Raw genomic sequence first — 12,434 nt, 5'->3', positions numbered from 1 at the left:
GAGTTAAGGAAGAACCAGCCGCAGCGGGGAGGGGGGCTCACCGGAGAGGTACCCCACTATCTATCTTAGGGTTCAGGGTGGGGGCGGTGGTCGCCGGTGGTGGTGGTGGGGCAATGGCGTGGGGATCGCTGGAGAAAAAGCTCAGCACAGGGGGCCTAGAGGGATGGCCGGTGTGGCGGCGGACTGGCGGTGTGGAGTGGTTTCAGGGCGGGCGGGGCGGCGCACCACCGGCCGCGGGCGGCGGGGGCGGCTGTTGGCGATGGTGGCTGGCGGCTCAGGGGGGTGGAGGTTGAAGATGAACTACAGGCCCTTGATTTCATATCCAACGGCTAGAAAATCGATTGACCAGAGATGAAAAAGTTAGTCGACTGACGTGTAGCCTCACCTGATGCTGCTACACGACGAGCTGCCCCGGCTCTTGCATGCACTGCTGCTGCTTTTCTGCTACTAGTGCGTTCAGTTTCGACAGAAAAATTCAGTTTTGACAGTTAAGTTCTGTTTCGACAGTTAAATTCAGTTTCGACAGTTTAGTTCAGAGATGTGCGATTGATGTATTTTACATCTAGGACTTTGTGGTTATGTATTTTACGTCATCTATTGGAGATGCTATTAGAATTCCACTCAGGTTAGCGTTGTCTCTCCTGTCTTGCTTCAGCCTCGGCGTCATACAACTCACCGGATCTGCTCCAATGACAAAACCCTCCATCACAGCGGAGCAGTACCCCGGGCTCCATCTCAAGATGCCTAAGATCTTCTTCCCCTCCTCGGACAGCCAAGTCAGCCGGATTATCCTCACCGACCAACCCAACCACGCTAAGATCGACATGGCTTCGCCAAAGAGGTTGTACACTTGTTGCATCTCTTTTTTACTCTACATGTTATATATATTGTCCAATGAGCACACACGGTAACGTGAAATACGATTAGTTTCTCCTACTATATGACAAGCAGTGAGGTACCAGGCAACTTGGCTATCCGTGATGGACTCTCTTGAACGCCATTATTATTTATCTCTATGCGTTTGAGTTGTGCATTTGTCGATGGGCCTGGGAGTTGAGCTAGTAGGGCAGTGGCTTGGGTCTAAAGTAGTAGAAGTAGCACAAAAACATTTTTTGAGTGTAGGCTTTTCCTTGCTCAAGCCTGCCTGTTAGAATCGCCAATGCTTGAAAGGAAAAGTGAAGGAAAAACATAGGAATTGGAAAGTTTCCTATGGTAGTACTATTCATGCATTTGGTTCAAAGGAATGGAGCAAAGGAAAACTGCAGGATTTGTTCCTTTAGTGTCTCCTTGAAGGAAAAAACATAGGAATTTTAATATCCACTTGTCCTCCTTTTCAAATTCCTATTCATTTAGCACAAGACTAAGAGATAGTAGCATAATAGCATTATAACCGTACATTTTCTTGTGGTTTAACTTAATCTCACCATGCTTCTTTGCATCCTGTGATCTTCCAATTCTTGTGAACCAAACACCCGGATTGGCAAAAATCCTGTGTTTTTAAATTCTCTGTTTTGCACGTGCATTCCTATCCTATTACTGTGTATTTCCTATCCCTGCGTTGTTAGAATCCTCCAATTCAAACAAGCCCTTACAAAATTACTTCTCTTACAGATAGTTCTCAAAGAAAACCTTGTGTGGTTTGTCCCGCTCCTGTTGTGCCGTCGTCCACCCCAGCTCAGCTGCTCCCACGATAGAAGGGTCTAGCACAGCAGGGATCCGGCCTCCAGACTGTCTTTCGCTGCCTCAGATCTTCTTCCCCGCCGGTTGGTAGCCATGACAACTGCATTACCATCATCAACCGAGCAGATGACCTCGAGGACTACACTGGTCCGCAAGAGAGGTCACACTCTTTCGTGTCTGCTTACGTTATGCATCGCTTAATATTACATGCTACTTTATCATCCTATTCATCGATTAGACTCTGAGTTAGCTCCAAAGTAATGGTCAAACTTGAGTTTTTAAATGGTTGTGGGGTACATATCGGGGCCGCGATCAATAGTATCCATCTACTATCTGGATAATCTCTGGTGTCTACTATGAGTTTCATGTTGGTGGGAAACAAACAGTAAAGAAGCCATTATCTGTATTTTTTAACTGAAGCCATTATTTGCCTGCTATCATTGTTTTGGGTCTATCCACAGGTTGCTACCATCACTCTGGATTTCTGCATGCACTCCTTACATAATCTCACTATGTTTTATTCCTATGCATGTCAGTTATTGTACACAATGGAACTGAACATGTAGAGAAAAGAGACGAGCCTTGCGTGGCAATAAAATTTCATGTAGACGTCGCTCCATGGTAGGCGCAAAGGTAGCCCCCTCCACCCATTTCAGATTGTAATCGGGAGGAAGATATCTGTTCTGAGAGGGATTCAGAAGGAGAAGACCACTCCTATTTACCCCATAAGGTCTTCGCTCTAACTTGGCATGCTGATGTTTGTTATATCATGCATGTGGTGCCTTGCATTGCTTACTTTATACATGAAATATGTCATCTACTTAGTTTAGACATGCTTTGTGTGAATGCCATCTGTTTAGTTTATTCATCGTTTATGTGAATTATGCAATGCCATCTTGTTTAGCCAGGCATCATATATGTGAATTTTGCAATGCCATCCTGCTTATCCAGTCATCTTATATGTGAATTATATCAGGTATCCTTTTTTCATTTCATATTACATTTGTTAACAATGTTAGTACATTGAACTACTCTTCGTGTGCATCAGCCATTTGACACGGTGATGGAAAATTCTAGAGTGAAAACAAGGTCTTCAGAGCAAACTATGCTATCTGACGAAGCGCATATCTCGCTGGTTACGGATAGCTCCTCAAAGGAGAATTCAGAGACAGATGACCAGACCTATTCCCCCCAAGGTGTATGCTCTAACTTGGCAGGGTTATGTTGCTCATATCGTGTGTATGGTGTCTTGCATTGCTATGTCATTTGATTAGTTTAGACAAGCTTTGTGTGAATGCCACCTGTTTAGTGTCTAATTACCATATATGTGAATTATGCATTGCCATGTTGTTGCAAGACATTATATATGTGAATTATGCAATGCTATCTTGTTGCGAAGGCATTTTATATGTGAATTATCCAATACCATGTTGTTTAGCCAATCATCATGTATGTGAATTATATCATGCTATCATTTTTTTGTATTGCGTGTTCCATTTGTCGACCACATTTGTATATTCAACTACTCTTCCTGTGCATCAGCCATTTAAAGTGGTGATGGAAGTATCTAGAGTGAAAACAAGGTATTCAGAGCAGATAATGCTACCTGCTGAAGCAGACATCTTGCTGGTTACAGAGAGCTCCTCAGAGGAGGATTCAGAGACTGATGACCGGTCCTATTTTCACCGTGAGGTCTATGCTCAAACTTGGTAGGGTTATATTACCCATGCCATGCATGTTGTATTGTATTGCTTAGTTTTTACATGATATATGGATTGCCATCTGCTTAGTTGCGTACTATATAAATCATATATTTGAATTATATCATGCCATCATGTTTACATACACACCATGTATCTGAATTATGGCATGGCAACCCATTTAATAAAGACATCATATAGTTATATCATCTCATCCTGTTTAGTGTTTACAGTCATCATATTTTGAATTATGTCATTCATTCGGTGAATTATATCATGCTATCATGTTTCCATAGGCGGCATGTATGTGAATTATGGCATGCCAACCTATTTAATAAACACATTATATTGTTATATCATATCATCATGTTTACATAGTCATCATATTTTGAACTATGTCTTTCCATCTTTTTTAGTTAGCCATCATAATGTGAAATTGTGTCATGCTATCCTGTTTAGTTAGCCATCATATATGTGAAATTGTGTCATGCTATCCTGTTTGGTTAGACAACATAAATGTGAACTATTTCATGCTCTCTTTTATTCCCCACTATCCATTGCACCTGTCTTGTCATACAATGTCCGTACATTCACTAGTAGAAAAAGGGTCAAACGTGAAGCACAATAGTGTCGATTTGAATTTCAGACGGCACTAATGTGTACAATAGCACCGGTTCGTGGCAGCGATCAATAGCATCGGTTCATAGCGAACCTTTAGTACCGGTTCATGCCACGAACCGGTACTAAAGAGTCTGTGTCAGCCTGCGGTCAGGCTATGGCCCCACCATCACCATTTAGTGCCGGTTCGTACCACGAACCGGTACTAATGAGGTTATGGCAAGCTGTTTTTAGTCCCACCTCGCCAAGAGAGAGGGACTAGGAGCGGTTTATAAGCCCTGAGTGCAGAGACGATGAAGAAGAGGCTCAATGCTCACGTTGCTTAGCTTCAAGCCTTCAGGAATATGGTAGATTGCACGGAGCTATGCGCAGTGCAGTTTACACTATTCCGAAAGGCTTGAAGCAAATTAACGAGCATTGCACCTCTTTTTTATTTTTAATAACTTATTACAACTCCGGACTTCTTCTATTATGGCAAAAACTAATTGCACGTCGGCATTTCTTTTTTTAAAACTTTGGTTATAACTCCAGACTTTGACCATCAAGTTTTGCAGAAAAGAAAAAATAGCAGAAAAGAAAAAATAGCAGAAAAGAAAAAATAGTAGAAAAGAAAAAAAACTATAGCTGAAAAGAAAAAACTATATAAAAAACTACTCAGAAATAAATAGAAGAAAATAAATATAGCAGAAAAGAAGAAACTACTCAGAAATAAATAGAAGAAAAAATAAAGCAGAAAAGAAAAAAAATTATATTTGCTATTTTTCAATCGTTCACAAAATGACCGTGAAATTGAAAATCACTACAAAATGAACTCTGAAAATGTTGAATTTTGGCAAACTAGATGAATAAAACTACTCACAAATAAATAGAAGAAAATAAATATAACAGAAAAGAAAAAACTATACAAAAAACTATGCAGAAATAAATAGAAGAAAATAAAGCAGAAAAGAAAAAAACTATAAAAAAATTGGGGCGCTGCCCTGTGGGCCTGCTAGGCCACAGTCGTGCAATTACAGGCCTTAAAGGCCCAGCAGACTCACAGGGCAGCGCGCAGAGTTTAGGCCCACAAGCCTGCTATATAGAGGAGTTCGAAGAGGTAGCCGCGGCTGGGTTTATAAACCGGTGCGGCTGCCCTTCGCCCGGCGAGGTGGGACTAAACTTTGGGGTGGCAGCGCGAGGCCTTTAGTACCGGTTGGTGGCTCCAACCGGTACTAAAGACCACCCTTTAGTACCGGTTGGAGCCACCAACCGGTACTAAGGGCCTGCTCTTCCCGCCTCTTGGCCTGGCCAAAGTTGGCCTTTAGTACCGGTTGGTGGCTCCAACCGGTACTAAAGGCCTCTCCTATATATACAACACTTACGAAAATTCAGTTAAATCTCCCCACTTCTTCCGTCTCCAACCTCTCGCGCGCCGCTCGAACCCGACCTCGCCGCCCGTCGCCCATCGTCCGTCGTCGTCGTCGCTGTCCCCGCCACCACCCGTCGTCGTCGCCGTCTCGTGCCGCCGCCCCGAATGCCGCGTGCCGCCGTCTGTCGTCGTCCCGCTGCGGTCCCGTACATACGTCTCCCGCTCTCGCGTATACCCGCCGCGCCACCGTCCGTCATCGTCGCACCCAGCCCATACGGCGGCGCCCCCGCCCGTACGTACGCCGGCGCCCCCGCCCCGTACGCCGGCGCCCCCGCTCGTACGTACAGGGTGGCGGCGTACGGGGCCGCACACATACACACACATATATACGTACACACTACACACACATACACACACACATTTTTTTACTTATTTTCTGTTTTTTAGAAAAGTTAATTAGATGATTGAATGTTTGATTAATGTCAAATGTTAGATGAATTAGCTAGATAAAAAATTGTCGAACTAGAGATTTGAACTAGTTGAATAATTAATATAAGTAGTTTATTTTTAGTAAGAAAATTATCGAACTAGTTTATTTAGGTATATGAGATTTGAACTAGTTCAATAATTAATATAACTAGTTTATTTTTAGTAAGAAAATTGTCGAACTAGTTTATTTAGGTATATGAGATTTGAACTAGTTCAATAATTAATATAACTAGTTTATTTTTAGTAAGAAAATTTAGGTATCTGAGATTTGATGATCTAATTAAAATATTATTTGTTAATGAGCTTTTCTATTTATTTAATTTTTTATATATTTTGAGTTTATATAAATGTTAGATTAATGTCGAATGTTAGATGAATTAGATAGAAAAGTTAAATATATAGTAATGTCAATTGTTAGAGATGAATATAGTTAGATATATTAATGTCAAATGTTAGATGAATATATATTTGGCTAGATATTAATTAATGTTAGATAGTAATAGGTGTTTAATGTTTCACCTATATGAACATAGGAAATGTCATTTGACGAGGAAAAAGATTTCATTATGTGCGAACACTGTGAAGACCAGCGCGGCCTGTGCGACAGAAATTTCCTTGTTGATGGTAGGCGCTTCAGCATCAAGCTGGATGAGACATTCGAAGTTGATACAGTAAGTCACTTTGTCAATTATTATTTGAATGCAAAACTTATGCTTCATTTGCTTCAACTTATAGTTTTAAATTTTCACTATTCAACTAGCGCATCCCCTGCCATGCAAGAATTTTTGTCTTGGATAAGATAGGTTTTAGTGCTATAGATGATATGGAGGTAAAGAGAGTTTACTTGAAGACGGAGCATGGGTATACTTTCAACGTCAAATTATATAATGGAGACACATACACCCATTTTGAATGCAAAACTTGGCAAGCACTATGCAAGGCTTATGCATTTGAGCCTGGTATGGTTGTCACCTTTGATATTCGTCCAGAAGATGATATTGAAGGTAATATAGACATCTGGGTCGATGTGCAAGCGCCTCCAGTTCTACCATTATGTGAGTTTTTCTCAACCATGCATGCATATGTTTATGTCTTTGATACAGTTTATTCAAAAATAGTTGACAACTAATTTGTATTGTCAGCTTATTTCGGTTCAAGCAAACATGTCCGGCGCTTGGTAGACAGGACCTACTACTACCCCGGGGCTCAACTAAACTGCGAGGAGATAAGTCATTATGTTTCACGGCTTGAGGATCTTAATACTGTCAAGACAAAAAAAATTCCTGAACTTAGAAATGTTAGTACTCAAAACGTGCGACCAATGGTGATCGTATTGAACTACGGTCACATCTATAATCGAAAGATGGTAAGATTTTAACTATTTTTCCTTAATTAGTGCATCTTTTGCATACATTATTTTTGAAACTAAACTTTCATTGCTTAGTATTTTAATTACTATACGATGTTCTTCAACAGGGACTTCTGATGACAGTTGTGCCTCAGTGGATCGAGACTAAAGGTGACATGTCAATGGTTAGCTTACGGCCAAGATATCCTACTTTGCACATGAGTGCATTCAGGATTTCTGAAAGCGAAGAATGCTTAATAGTGAAAGATTGGAGCAAAATTGTTAACGATCGCAGAGAAGTACTAGGGGGCAGCAAGGAGAAGCGCAGCCCAAGATTAGGAGACAGATTCATCTGCATGCTCCTATATGATGAATCAGGAGAGCTATACATGTTCTATGCTATTCTACCTGAGAGGAAGCAGCACTAGTTCATGCTCTTAATTAGTGTCTCATGCATGTCCGTGTCCTGAACTTCGATGTTGGTGATGATTATGTTGAACTCGATGATATCTTTTCTTCTGTTACAAAGTGAATGTTTCCTCTTTAAGCTAGCCAGTGTTGGTGATGATTAGATAGCTAGCGGTAATGACTATGATGATTAAATAGTGGTAATTAGACGACTACGATGATTTTTAGCTAGCTAGAGTTTATTTATTTATTAATATGCGATGATGATGATGATGATGATGACCACTACAACTCATTATAACGTAAAACACTCCTAAATTAAATTGATAACACAAATTTAATTGAAAAATACAAAATAAAACAAAAACCCACAAACATTTAGTACCGGTTGGTGTTACCAACCGGTACTAAAGGGCTCCCGGCCCCCGGAGCTCGCTTGTGCCACGTGGTTTCCCTTTAGCACCGGTTCATGCTGAACCAGTACTAAAGGGGGGGGGGCTTTAGTGCCCACACTTTAGTGCCGGTTATGGAACCGGCACTAAAGGGCCTTACGAACCGGTGCTATTGCCCGGTTCTGCACTAGTGATTCAATTACTTTTCTTGTTTATCAGCCATTTGAATTGGAGAGGGTGATGGAAGTATCTAAGGGAGTAATAACACGGTCTTCAAAAAAGATAGTGCTACCAGTTGATGTAGATAGAACCACGGTTGTACTTGCCCAAGAACCAGTCCCCCCACACATAATGCGGAATCTCACAGATTGTACCCCTGCCCAGTTGGATAGAGAACCAGCTACTCCCCTTCTAACCCCAACCCCAGCAGATAGTAACCCAGATCCAGTTGACACAACACTGTCTCCACCACAGAGCACCCAAACACGATCAGTTAGTAAGGGAACTGCAGTGCCCAAAGCACGAGGACCACCATTCCAAATCCTAACTCAACGCTTAAAGGAGAAGAAGAATTGTTCTCAGGTCAGGTTCTATAGCTATGGTTCATACCAACTATTTTCAAATTTGAAGGATGGAATTGAAACTCCAATGGTGCAACAGGTATGTTTTAAACCTGTTTCTTTAACTGGTTTGCTATTGTAACTTGCTCTATGTTGATTTCAGTTTCAATTGAATAAACAGTTATGTTCTCATGTCATGCACATTACAAGTGTTGTTATTTCTCTATAGTTTCCCACACTTATATTTTGTCTATTCGGTTTTGTCTTGAACTGTGTCTCTATCTTGATTTGGCAACAAAAACTAGAATGATATAGACCATAAAGTGACCATGGTACATAGATATATGTTTGTTTCATGTTGTTATCCTATCCACTTTACTACTGAACCGATTTACCAAAATGAGTTTCATATATAACATGGTGAACATGTGACGTGTCTGCTTATTTCTCTTTTAGAATATGGACAAAATATTGGAGAACAGTACCCCGTTATGCAATGGTAAAGGAAGTAATGCAGAAAAGGTTCACGATAGTGAGACATCCCTGTTGGTCTCAGAGAAAGCTGATAAAAACTATCTTGACGATAGTGAGAGAACCCAAAAGTCATATCTTGATGTAGTGTTCGAGTTACTAGCCACTACTGCTGGCACAAGCTCTTCAAACTCGCTACCTGAATCAGTTCGTCTTCTTGAGTCTCAACTTCAAGTTGAAAGATATCGATCAGATGTGCTGCAACAGGAAGCTGAAGGACTGAGGAAGTCCCTGCAGAATTCAGATGCATACTTTCTGGTGCAACAGCAAGCACTGGAGGATTTAAGCACCAAACAAGAGAAAGTTAATAAGCTTGCTAAGCATCTTGCCAGCATTATGGGTACCCAGGATATTGATTCTTGAGATCTTCTGAAGTGGTTTTAGTTCTGGACTTGTTTTTCTGCGGCGTTTATTTGCACTGGTCGCCAACTTTGACAACAGTGTATATGATATGCTGCTTTGTTCCCTATATTTGCACTGGTGGCGAACTTTGATGCCCAGTGGATGTAATATGTGTAATAGCCGTGATAGCCTAGTGTAAGTTGCTTGCTTATTTATTTCCTTGTTGTCTTGTTTATTTGTTTGCTTATAGTCAGTGCAGTTCTTTTTTCGTGGTTCGGCCGCAATAACCTATTTTAAAAACTAGGCTACAATAACCATGGGCCACATACTTACTGTACTTACCATGGGCCTCCTATGGGTCGTAGAAACAATGGGCCATGTAAGGGCCATAGAAACAATGGGCCTTCTGTGGGCCGTAGCATCAATGGGACTTATACGGGCCGTATGATCGATCGACCAAACATGGGCCAATAACAGACCGCATTATGGGCCATAAACGGGCTAGATTTGGAATCGTCCATTCATGGGCCGACAATAACGGGCCGTCGTTAATCAACTGTATTTGATGACGCTATGAAAATGGCCCAACGGATTAACAGGCCGATTGTAACCACGGGCTGAATTTGGCCTACAAGCAGAAAAGGCCAGTAACGGGCCGTAAGTAACCGAATGCTGGAAATAAGCCTAAGAATAAATGGGCCCTGAGAAGGCCGAAAGATAACACGGGTTGGAAACGGGCCAATGGAATAATGGGCCGTTAGTTGGTATGAAGCGATACACTATTCATTGCGGGCCAGATTCACCACGGGCCGTTAATGGGCCAAGAGTTACAAATGGCCTCGTATGGGCCGATGGGACATACATGGGCCAAAAGTTACAACAGGCTGGAATCATATTGGACGGCCCAGATGAAGCTACTGGGCTTAATTCTGATAGGCCGTAACGGGCCATGAGTTAGCGGGCCGTAAATGGGCTATATAGGAACAAGCTTTCCGTGGGCCGACTTGTTAACTTTTGACCAAGTCAGACGGGCCAGCCTTTTCATCGAAATGGGCCTTTGTTGGGTCATGCCACGTGTCGACCTATCATAGGCGCCTCCTATCCAATGAATTGATGACATCTGTCCCAACGGTGAGCCAACACATGTTTCCTCCGGCCAATGACAATTTTACACGTGGAAAATCCTCATTGGTCCGGGTTGTTAACAGGTTATCGAATCCAAAACCGGACCCGATAGCTTAACGGTGACCCGTTATGGTGGATGCCACGTGTCGGTCACCCTCGACGAAAGCACTTCCATGACGCGTGATTTATCATCATGGAAGTGGACACTTCTGTGATGATAATTTTGGTAATGTCATGGAACACTTATACGACAGCACATGTATGACTATCTTGATTCTGTCATAAATTTGTCATGGATGTACATGCATGACAGGAAACGTGACCTACTGTGACCAACATGTATCATCACGTAAGTGTATTTTTTGTAGTGGGAAGAGCATGGACCCTAGATGCACTCCATGTTGTTGCAGATGGGCTCCTTCCCCTTGGAAGATCACAGCTGCAGGGTGCCCTCCCTGATGTCGCAGACGGGCGCTTTCCCTTTGGAAGAGCCGGAGAGGGTGCCCTCCTCGTGGTGGCCGTCAATGAGGTCTGACTTGGAAGCTATGGATCCCAAGCCAGCGTCGCAGAACGTGTCCTTCAGAAATGACAAAAGGGGCTCAATGGCGATGTAGAATGGCAAATTGTTGATAGCGAGCGAGAGGAGATCAGCGGTGGGGCCATGGATGAGATCGACGGCAGTTGAACCTGAGGGGTTGGGTAGGGAACTTAACCTGTGACATAGCCCGCCTTAGGCTGTCACTGTCGATGACCTCGATGTCGTAGCCAGTGGATGAGACATGCCCGTATACTCTAGCCCGCTGCTTGAGTGCCTGCCGCCAGTAATGGTCGTCAGCTTCCTCGGCGACGTCAGGCGAAGAGACCGTTATACACCTCTTTTGGGTCAGTCGCTCCTCGTGCTCCATGGGAAGCGTAGCCGGTCTTAGGCTGCGATGCTCTGGAGTGGGGGATGGGGATGGGGATCTGTGCGAAAGGGGGCGTTTGGCAGGCGTCATCTAAGAAACTCAAGGCGGCCTGGGTATGGAGATCAGTGGGTAAGCTGCACGGGCAAACCAACAGATGTTGACAATGGAGGCCTTGCGGCGGCGGCGGGGGGGGGGACCTTGCTAGGGTTTAGAGTGAGGGAGGGGGTGTGTGTGTGTGTGCATGCTCGAGGAGTTTTGGTGTATGTGTGTGTGTTTGTGTGTGTGTGGAGGGGCGCGGGGTGTTTGAGGAAATGACGCGGGTACTAAAAATTTTACTACACGGGATTGAAATGTCGGGCTATTGAAAATTTTGATGATAGTGCATCACACACGGTCCGGAGATAACAACCGTGTGTTATGAAACAGAAAAACCCTCGAGGCGGGCAAATATTTCTAGGGACGCAGACGGGATTGGGAACAAGAAACATCACACACGGTCCGGAGATAACAACCGTGTGTTATGAAACAGAAAAAACCCTCAAGGCGGGCAGATATTTTTGAGAGGGGCGGCCTCGTGGAGCCCAATGTACTGTGCGGATGTGTCCGTGACAGGTGCACCGGCGTGGCACACGGTTAGTTTGAGTGAACCGTGTCTATTGCGTCATGCGACTTATCTAATGTTCATAAATTTGGTGAAAAATGACGCGGGATAGGGTCAGAACACGAACACACTTGCATGTGGACCAAATTTATGTATCAAAAGGGTGGTTTGATTTTAAAATACCAAATGCAACTTCGATGTGGCACCTCTCTCGCAAAGCGCACTATATTGCTTGCCCCTCTCGTGTCGGCACGAAGGGAATCCTAAGCTATGAATGCATGCCCCCCAACCGAGGTTCATTCACCTAGCAAAGTGAGAAGTATCTAGTAGCCCCCCTCCCCTCTTCCTTGTGTCGGCATGAAGGGAATCCTAAGCTATGAATGCATT

This window comes from Triticum aestivum, chromosome 5A, assembly GCF_018294505.1.
Source record: "Triticum aestivum cultivar Chinese Spring chromosome 5A, IWGSC CS RefSeq v2.1, whole genome shotgun sequence".
Classification (NCBI taxonomy): domain Eukaryota; kingdom Viridiplantae; phylum Streptophyta; class Magnoliopsida; order Poales; family Poaceae; genus Triticum; species Triticum aestivum.
Note: the sequence above shows the minus strand (reverse complement) of the source record.